Source organism: Pinus tabuliformis, chromosome 4_2 (genome assembly GCF_031772625.1).
Source record: "Pinus tabuliformis cultivar Carrire ecotype Pingquan chromosome 4_2, CPIR1, whole genome shotgun sequence".
Taxonomy (NCBI): Eukaryota; Viridiplantae; Streptophyta; class Pinopsida; order Pinales; family Pinaceae; genus Pinus; species Pinus tabuliformis.
Window position 1 is genome coordinate 648,831,248 of NC_142304.1, and position 7,373 is coordinate 648,838,620.

Sequence of the window (7,373 nt, forward strand, 5' to 3'; positions counted from 1 at the left end):
TGTTCTAGATTTGAAACATCGACAACATGAAAATGAATACTGTGGAATTTCCTAAGGTTATCGAAGTGATCAAAGTAGAACTTATAATAAGAAGTTAAGTCATCAAGATAGTTCTGAATAATCTTCTCAATGAGGTCATCAAAGGCTATTTGCATATCCTGTTGGAACGTAACACCTACATTTATTAGCCAAAAACGAATACATTCATAAGAGAACATGTCGTGACATGTTATAAAGGTGGTATTATACTTTTCAACCTTCTTATGGAAGATATGGTTCTAACTAGAGAAGTCATCAAGAAGTTACATCATTTGAGCAATAGAGAAATTTTGAGGTCTAAAATGGGCCTCAAAAAAAAATGTACAATAAAAATAAACTTTATAAGAACCAAAATGATTCAAGATGCTGATGTCAACCATGGGAGGTGATTCACCATTTTTGGAGTAAAAGAGTAAAAATATTAAAAAATAAGAAAATAAAAAGACTACCTTTTCAACTCGTATTTTCAACTTATCTCCCTATAGTTTTACTCAAATTTTGAGCAGGAGCACTCATTGGATGAAAATTTTAATTCCTCATCCAAGGAGTTCCCATGTTGCATAATTTCAATTGACCCTGCTACAAAAAAAATGAAAAATACATGAAACACGTGATTGCAATCACGTTTTTGTATTTCTCATTTTTCGTGTAACAATGTCCATTACAATCACGTTTTTCATGTATTTATCATTTTTATGTAGTAGGGTTCATCAAAAATATGCAACATAGGTACTACTTGGATGAGGAATTAAATTTTGCATCCAATGAGTGCTCCCACTTGAAATTTGAGTAAACCTGTAAGGAAATAAGTTGAAAATATGAGTTGAAAAAGTAGTTTTTTATTTTTTCCCTCTAAAATTTGATGATGTAATCTAATCTTATTTTATTATTTATACCATTTCTATAATTAACTTGTAACCTATTGTAATATTTGGTCCACATTAGTAAAGGGTAAGTCATCTTTAACGCTTTCTTTATTTAAGGCTCAATAATCCACACAAAAGTGAATTTCTCTAGTTGTCTTCCTAACCAAACTAAATTAGCTACCCATTCCAAAAATTTAGTGGGAAAGATAATGTGGGCAACAAGTAGCTTCTCAAGCTCCTTCCTAATGGTGGCTTCTAAAGAAAGTTTTACGGGTCTCTACCTTTCCCTTATTGGCTTGGCATTGTCTTTAAATGGGATAGCATGCTACATAATGCCAAGATAAAAACCATGAAGATCCTTGTAGATTCATGAAAGGTCATCAGTGAATTATTTAGAAATTTCAACTAACCTTTTCTTCTCATCTCCAAAACCTTGTGCTCCTATTTGTAGAGTCTTGGGTTCTTCGGGGGTCCAAATGTTAACTAATATTGTTTCACTGATTTTTCTTGTGAACCCCTCCTTATGTTCCATTTTAGTGTTTAGCACATTGTTGGGGGAGAAATAATTTTATATAGGAGGAATTCCACTTGGGTAATTATTACCTTTTTGGAAAATTACCTCCTTATTGGAATGTTTGTTTTGTATGGAAACCCATATGCTCTCATCATCATAAATATATGCCAAGATTCTTTGTTGTTTAGAAGATGAGGCACTATAGAGATTGTGGAATAAAAGTATTCCTTTAAGCTAGGATTTGTCTTAAAGCATATGCAACATAGATAACCAAGTGATCAACCAAACCATTTAATTCTCTCCAAACACGAGTGATGTTGAAAGCTAGGAATTCTGAGATATTTTGCCAAGAAACCTACGTATATTTCTCAATATGTTTGTTATATGGAGAATACAATTTTCTAACCAAAGTGAAAATGAGTTATGAGTCACCAAAGGTGGTCAAATATTGTTATAGACATTTTTGTGCCTTACAGCTATAAGCATGAAATGTCCATAATTCAAGGGATCCAAAGTCCTTAAAAGTGTTGTTACAACTCCTAAAGGAACAAGGTCAACAAATTACAGCTTCTCCCAGAAGTTCTCCACCAGAAACTACTCAAAATTGGTCAAAACTGGATCAACGCACCTTGTACACATGGGAATTGCATTTCAGTGCACCTTGTACACACGAGAAGTGCGTTTCAGTGCACCTAAATACACTGTGAGGGTGCGCTGATCAGGAAAAGACAAGTGGCGGAGACAGTTTACGAGGTGGATGATCATGGAATCTTCCAGAAACTTCTCATGGGAAACTTGCCTATCAAAATCGCCCAAGGATGAGTAAGAGATCAATGAAATCTCCAAGTGGCATCAAGAACTATCAGAGAGAAGACACTAATCAAAAACCCAGAGCTGACTCACACCTCTGAAAATATCTATATATAGGTCTCTCATCCCAGAGATCCGGAGGTTTGAGGCTGGAACTTTGTACTTTGCAGAGAATTGTTGTTGGTTTGAGATTGACATTAGCACATTGGGTGATTTATGCTTTGTTGGAGGAGAGGAAGGGATTCCATCGCTGGGAGGTAGATGCTGGATCAGAACTCACTTGGTTGTATCTCCTCTCAGACTTTATTATCTTATCAATAAACTATTTGAGTTTCTCCTACATGTTGTATACCAATGATGTTTTGTTATGCTTACATGTTTAGCTTAATCTGATCTTGAGCTTTTTATGAATGTATATCTGTATCTTTGTGTAGTTTCTCTTTCTTGTGATCTTGCAGGAATTCAGTGAAGCTGGGCCGGTGAAGGAGCAAGAAGCTGTGAGCTACCGAAGAGAGGAGTGATTTGGATCGACAAACTAGCGGAAGATACAGGTTAGTTAGATCCTTCTTCCTCACTTGCATTTCATAAAGAAGAATACTCGAATAAGTTTACCTGTTTGTTGCTAAGGCACTATCACCTCTTAGAGTGGGATAGGGGCATTCCGTATTGGATACTTTTCCCAACAACAAATTGGCGACTCCGCTGGGGATCGTATCTTGTTGGTTTATTTGTGTTTCTGGTCTTGTTCTTCTCATAAACTCAGGAGTGTTGAATCGAAATGCACTTGCCATTTTCAAGTGCAAAGTAGAGATCTGCCACTCTAGTCCACTCATTGGGCCTGTTTTTATGATCTGAACAAACTAATCCACAAGTGCTCTAACAGCCCTTTGTGATAGATCTTAGTCCTCCTATAAATCATCCTCCTAATTGTACCTAATTGATAGCTTTGATTTGGCCAAAAACTGTTGATTTAACTGCAAACCGTAACCCAGAACCCAGAAACAACTCTCGTTTCTGCTTCAGCGCAGACTCTGTGAAGAGGTTCTGCATTTCAACGTAGGTCCTGTGAAGGCTACCTGCGCTGAATGTCAAAACCTCTGTGTTGGGAGTGCGCTGATCAGTCTTTGCCTTGTGCAGCTGTGGTTCTCTGTTTCTTTTAGCTCAGTTTCATCTCTGTTTTTTGCAGCCTGTTATCAGTCAGTGTACCTATCTGAAACCCCTTTTCTTTGCCTCAATTCTGCCTAAGTTGTATAAAGAAACTGTATTTTTTCTTTGTCTATTTGTTACATCATTTGCAGTTTCCCATTACAAAAGTAAACTAGTCATACTGTCGCCCCTAGATCTAGACCTGTCGTAAGTGTCGTTTTGATCTTAGGAGTGAGTTTGTTTGCTGTTCACAGTTGATTTAACTTTTACTTTTGTCGTTTGGTTTGAATTTATGCATTTCTAGTGTCGAAACAAGTAAATCATAAAGTTTCATAATCGTCTTTTTGATTTTGAAAAAGGAACTTGTTTATGTTTTCACTTGAAATCGAATTCAAATTTATACAACAGCTTTCTTTTTAGGCATCAATATTAAGAAAGCGAAAACAAATACATGCATTTGTGCATTTGAATTTTGATAGTTTGCATGCTTTGATTTAGGGAAAAGTGCATTACAGTGTGCTCTATGCTCTTTGAGAAAAGTTGTATCTTCCTTTTCCCCTTGTAGCTAGGATTTTCATTGTTCTAAAGATATAAAAGCTTGCTTATCATCTTTAGACTGCATTTAGGAATTGTATCATACATCTCGTGGTGATCCAAAAAGGCAAACTTCTAAGAGAGATCAACCTAAAATAAATTGAATGAACTTAACAACGCTTTGTAACTTAACGCACAACACAGAGGTCTAGGCTAGAGACGTGTTCCGGCACCGTAAAACCTGGTGACTGTCGATCTCGCTGATGGTTGGGTGATTCCTCCTGAGGGACGATAGCACGAGTACGGATTGTGCTCCCACGTACCGTCGAGTATATATTGGGAGACCCCTATAGGCATAAAACCTTTATCCTTAGGAAGCCGTGTCGACCGCCCTACTGATCGCAATGCACTGAACACAACATTCAGGAAGATTGACCGCCCATACCTTAAAAAGTATTCTGTGGTTTTGTGAAAAGTTTGGCACACTCTCTACCTAGAACTCCAGAGCAGTTCATTTTGGCCTTTTTCAGACTCTATAACGGAAAAAGTCCATCCGAGCATTTGTCACTTCGGGCTCGTTAAAACATCGAAGGAGACTAGAGTCATCTTTAGCTTTTTCTCGACTCTTTAAAATTGAAAAAGCAAGTTGTGTCCAAGCGTCGTTAAAATTTATTTTAAACGGAATAATCATCACCATTCCCTCGTTGATCTTCGAAGTTAGTCTCTTTTCATCGTAAGTTCTTGTAGAATCGCTAGAAAATCTTTTGGATAGACTAAATATGTCTGAACAACCGTCGACATCCAGGACTGTGTCATCCGACGCAGCAGCGGCAGAGCCTCCTGCTGCTACTCCAACGATGTTCGCTGGTATACCATCTGTCCCGGCAAATTGTCAACAACAAGCTGGAGTCCAACCAGAGACTGTTTCGACGACATGGTTAGTTCCTATTTCTTCATCCGGATTATCATCTAGTATTTCTTATGTTGAAACTCAACAAATTGATCCAATGTGTCTTCAAAGGCCAATCTACCCTTTAAGTACTGGATTGCCACCATATGGAGGGCAGTATGCCTTTTCATTGTTCCCTCCCGAAGAACAACCATATGGGAGTTTACAACAAAGTTCAGGTCAAACTGGAATTACATCCAGCGGTTGGGTACCAATACTGCCTCAGCAACCAAGGGTTGTATATTCAATGCAACCAGTCCACCCTATGTCGAATATTCCCACTATACCTGCTATGGTGACTGTGTCGCAAGTACAAGCGCTACCTGTTGTATGTCAACCCCAACAGCCTCAGGTTGCGATACAACAGCCTCTTGTCTCAACGACTCAATCACAACCTCAGGTTAGTGCCTCCTTATCTGGAGCGACTCAGGATCAGACAAGTACTGTGACTCATCATCTTGGTCAATCATCCAGTATTGGTCAACAACAAATGGTTCAACAACCAGAGCTGGTTCAAACTCAACAACCCCCATTCCAGCAATCATATCAAGGCCCTGAGCAACAAGTCTTTGTAAGTAATGGGCAATCACATTTCCAAAGCGGTTATCAACAACCATATTATAATGGTTATGCCCATCAACCTTGTCAAAGTTGCCAACATCAAATACATTATGCTGGTATGCAAAGACCCACTGCTCAGGCGATTCCATCTTATCCTGGGTATGCTTCGCCTAACCTGAATCAACAGTTTCCCTTTGTAGCAACTCTAGAATTACCAGATCTAAACCGGCTGAAAAATGATCCAATTGCTTATGCCCCTTGGTGGCCAGCGATTCCGCATAAACTTCCGTCAGATATTCCTAAATTTAATGGAAATCCAGGTGAAGATCCGTCGAATCATGTGATGACATTTCATCTGTGGTGTTCATCAAACACCCTAAACGATGATTCGATTAGGCTTCGCCTTTTTCAAAGGACGTTAACTGGTCCAGCGACAAAATGGTATATTGAATTGCCTAGAGCTTCGTTCGACAACTTCAGTACCTTAGCCACGACTTTCTTAACCCATTTTCAATTACCGATAAGGTATGAAACGGGAACGGAACTCCTAACCAACTTCAAACAGACAATGGCCACTCACATATTTGATCATATACATGAGTGGCGACGTCGTCGTAGGATGGCAAAAACGTACGTTCCCGATCAGCTATTAGCTGAATGGTTTATCAAATCCTTACTTCCTACAATCACGGAAGATGTGGCAAAGGGGGGAGTTGTAACGGAAGAGCAAGTCATCGCTCGTCCGCAATATCTAGACTTGGTCTATACTCAGTCTGGCACGCTATACGACAAAATACCTGACGCCCCTAGACCGGAATTCTCAATTCCTCCTCCTCCTAAATCAAACAATGACTCTCATGCCATCGATGGCGTGATTGGCGTGACAGACACGGAATCGACAAAGGCTACATCTACAAAGGCCCGTAAGATTTCCAGTCAAAATGCAAATGAGGAACTTCTTGCCTCGGAAGTAAATGCCGTGTCGACCGACAAGGGCAAACAACTGAAGCAACCAGGGGGCAAGAAGAAAAATAAAGGGAGAAAAAGGAAACCCCCTGCGGGGTGTCATATATGCGATGAGGATCATTGGACGAGAGATTGTCCACATATAGCTGAAGTTAAGAAACTCTTTAAGAGTTCAAAAACCTCAGCAGTATTGACTGATCCGTTTCCAAGCCCGGGTACCAAACTGGTTGCTAATCAAAATGCTTCCCGATCCCAAGTGCTTATGTTGTCTATCTCAAAGCAGCAAAATGATGCTTTGACAAGGAATAAAGATTACGGGAATCCACAGGTGTCGAATAACAAGGCTAATGAACAACCTAGTAGTTCGACAACAACTTTGACCAAAGTTGTGCCACCCATCATTCCTGAACAAATGATAAAGTCGCCAAAGGGAGTAGTGCACAAATCGACATTTAATCCTCGTGCAAAAATAGCACAGAATTATAATATAATAGAGGACCTATCCCAATCGCCATCCGCTATGTCGACACTTGAGGTACCGCAAAATTGCCTCTCCCAAGAGCAAGCTTTATTATCAGCAATAGGTGAAATTGACCCAATGGATTCCAATCTTGTGGCCTTTAATCATAAAGGATATGATCCTCGGTTACCAGCCCAACTGGATTTCCTTATTCAAGTGAAATCCCTCAACAAAACTGTTCATCGAACAATTATTGATGAGGGGGCATCTACATGTATTATGTCGATGAGTTGCTGGAAAACTTTAGGATCTCCAACCTTTTCGCGATCTTCGACGACGTTAAAAGCATTCGACGGAAGGACATATACCCCATATGGTATCCTAAATAACTTGAAAGTTGAACTAGGGGGAAAAACAATAGAAATTGATGTTGAAGTCATCGATGGAAATCTTGATTACAACATCCTACTAGGAAGACCATTGATATATGCCATGGCAGCTGTTGTGTCGACCTATTTTAGAAAGATT